The sequence below is a fragment of the Myxocyprinus asiaticus genome, chromosome 5 (genome assembly GCF_019703515.2).
Source record: "Myxocyprinus asiaticus isolate MX2 ecotype Aquarium Trade chromosome 5, UBuf_Myxa_2, whole genome shotgun sequence".
NCBI classification, from domain to species: domain Eukaryota; kingdom Metazoa; phylum Chordata; class Actinopteri; order Cypriniformes; family Catostomidae; genus Myxocyprinus; species Myxocyprinus asiaticus.
Genome location: NC_059348.1, coordinates 47354038 through 47357406, shown reverse-complemented (window position 1 = coordinate 47357406; position 3369 = coordinate 47354038).

Sequence of the window (3369 nt, the reverse complement as noted above, 5' to 3'; positions counted from 1 at the left end):
TCACTGTATTACAGCCTGTACAGCTGAAAACAACTTGCATTTGATGCCCCTCCATGGACATTACACCCAGAAAATGGAGCTCCCACATGCCCTTAGCCCAACAACACTTACCACTATGGCCGCTGGGAGCAGTGTTTAGAATTTTGGTAGCACAGACCAATTTTATCTAAAGAAAAGTCAACCTACTGTTTCTGATTTCACTGAGAGATCCATCTGCATTTCAGGTGGAGAGTAATATCATGGTAGTATAAAAGGTGGAGCCCACCTGGGCATCCGCAGTTCCCAGAAGCGTACAGTCTTTTCATGAGAGCCAGATGCATTCATCCAGCCCCTCACGTGTACAGAAACAGAATAAGATCTGAGAACACACACAAATCACATAAGAAACAAAAATATTTATGAGCAGAGATGTCAAATCAAATCAAATCATATCACTTTAATTGTCAGTTCATCGTGTTGTCCACACATTGCATAATATACGTACATGTAGGAAGAATATATACAGTGTAAATAATTACAATATACAGAATGCACAACATAGCCTACACATAATATATGAAATACAAAAGAAAGTACAAACAATATAAAGTGTGTGTGTGTGAGAGAGAGAGAGAGAGAGAAATGTGTTTCTGCTCAGTGCATGTAGACCTTTTATCTTTGGGAGAAATATAGATGCATGTAATAATAACTTTTATAATAATAATAGTAATAATAAATGTATTTTTATAGTACTTTTTTTTTTTTTTTTAGCAATTTAGGGCAAAGTGCTTCACAAAATATAAAATCAAAACACAATCAGTAAAACCCAAGGTAAAACTAAAATTTACAAAAGTAAAAGCAAGTCTATAAAAATTAGTTTTTAAACGTGATTTAAAAATAGACACCAATTCAGCAGATCTGATATCCCAGGGCAGAGTGGTGGTGGTGTAGTGAACTAAAGCACTGAACTAATAAGCGGAAGGTTGTTGGTTCAATCCCCACAGCCACCACCATTGTGTCCTTGAGCAAGGCACTTAACTCCAGGTTGCTCCAGGGGGATTGTCCCTGTAATCAGGGCACTGTAAGTCGCTTTGGATAAAAGCATAAATGTAAATGTAATGTAAATGTTCCATAATCGAAGGGCCTTTACTACGAAAGCTCTATCACCTTTAGGTTTGTATCTGGATCTTGGAAAAGCCACAGTTCATGACAAGAAGAGCTAACAGGTCTAACTGCTTCGTGTCTGTCACAAACTCGATGTTGTGTTGATGTAGTGACACTAGGGGTTCGATCTTGAGAGCCCCAATCACCATTGCTTAAAATAGAAAAGGCCAATGAAAACTGGCGAGTGGAATTTGCATGCCACTCTCCACCCCGGACATATGCGTATAAAAGGAGATGGCGTGCATCACTCATTCAGATCTTTTCTTCGGAGCCGAATGCTTGTGTGTTCGTCCTCTCACCCTTTGCTACACTGCTGGATTCTTACGCCGCATATCAGCGGTCACCCTCACACGGTTGAGTGCTGTGTTTCCACTGGGCGCTTCGGCAGCCTGAGTCTGCAGGTGCTAAAAGAGCTCTCGCAAACGCTTGGCATCTTTTTAAAGATGTCCTTCCACGTTTGCACTACTGGATGTGGCTGTTATCTCTCCCCTCAAGATACCAATGAAATCTGCCTCGAGTGTCTGGGGCGCCAGCACGCCGAGGCGGCTTTCGTGGAAGGGTTATGTTCTCATTGCGAGAACATGCCCATGAGAACGTTGTGGTCGTGGCTCACTTCCTTCTTCATGAAGCAAGGAGCCACCGCGGCTGCTCCCTAACCCGGTCCTTCCTGGGCTGATGCTCAGCCGGCCGGGTCGGCAAGCACCGCGGGCGATCTGGATATGGACATGGGAGTGTTTCCACCGGCTCAGCCCCCGTGGACCTCCCATCTCCCAGCACGCTCATTCCATCCGGACGAGCTGTCGAGCGATGCAGGTGATCTGCCTTAGTGCAGGTTTAATGTGTCGTTCATGGCTCGCGACAAGGATGAGCTCTCGGTCGCAGTATCGGAGGGTGGGCTTCTGCTATTGGAAGCGGATGAATCTTCTGAGCTCCCGCACACGGGTGGTGGAGCACAGGATGAGGCGGACGCTGAGATGGCAGCCGTGCTTGCCCGGGCGGCTGCGAACATCGGGCTGAAGTGGAACCCTCCACCCTGCCCTGAGCGTTCGTGGCTGGATGATTGGTTTCTGGGCTCGCACCAGTTCCTTTCTTTCCGGAAGTGCATGAGGAGCTAACGAAGTCGTGGAAGGCACCTTTTACTGCCCGTACACGCTTTGCGGACTCGTCCACTCTAAATACCCTCGACAGCGGAGCAGCTAAGGGATATGCCGAGCATCCCCAGGTAGAGCACGCCGTAGCGGTGCATTTATGCCCGCAGGGCGCAGCCACCTGGCATGACCAACCAAGGCTCCCTTCTAAAGCCTGTAAGTTCTTTTCCTCTTTAATGACGAAGGCTTACAAGGCCGCGGGTCAGGCTACTTCTGCCCTGCATGCCATGGCCATCCTGCAGGTCCACCAGGCCAAGGCATTAAAAGACCTGCACGAGGGTAGGACCAACCCAGGGCTGATGCAGAAACTGCGCACTGCGACCGACCTCGCCATACGTGCGATGAAGGTCACAGCACACGTCCTGGGGCGGACGATGTCCATGCTTGTGGTCCAAGAGCGGCACCTGTGGCTCAACCTTGCTGAGATGCGTGATGCCGAGAAAGTCCGCTTTCTTGATGCGCCCATCTCCCAAGGGGGGCTTTTTGGTGACACCGTCGAGGAATTTGCCCATCAGTTATCGACGGTGAGAAAGCAGACCGAGGCAATTAAACACGTCCTGCCGTGGCATGACCCGGCTGCCTTTCGGGCGCCTTCGTTCCCCTGTGGTGCTGGCCCCGACTCCTGCACCATCGGAGCCCGCACACCGGCCTCAAAGAAAAAGATCCTCCTGCGGGAAGTCGGCTCCACCTGCCTGTCAGCCGGCCCCCAAGAACCCCAGACGGGCTTTGAGGCGGTCCTGATATGGCCCGCCCAGGGATGAGGCGACCGCTCCTGACCGGTCTGGTCCGGGACACCTTTCCAGCCCCACCATCACCCCTGGGCCAGCGTGTGGCGAGTATGACATCGCCAAGTGCCCTCTGGGCAACGGCCAGGCGCTGGAAGTCTTTCCGGTCAATCAGGTGAACACGAGTACTTCCCGTTCCCTCATTCTCCATTGAGAGACAACCGGCAAACAGGTAAGTGTGCTGGTCTCTGGGGCCATTCGCCCGCCCCAGTCACCGGCCACCATTGTGGGCTTGCAGAGCAGCACGTCGCCACTGGGCTATCTTCCAGGTGGGGTGCCTGCTCTGCCTTGCC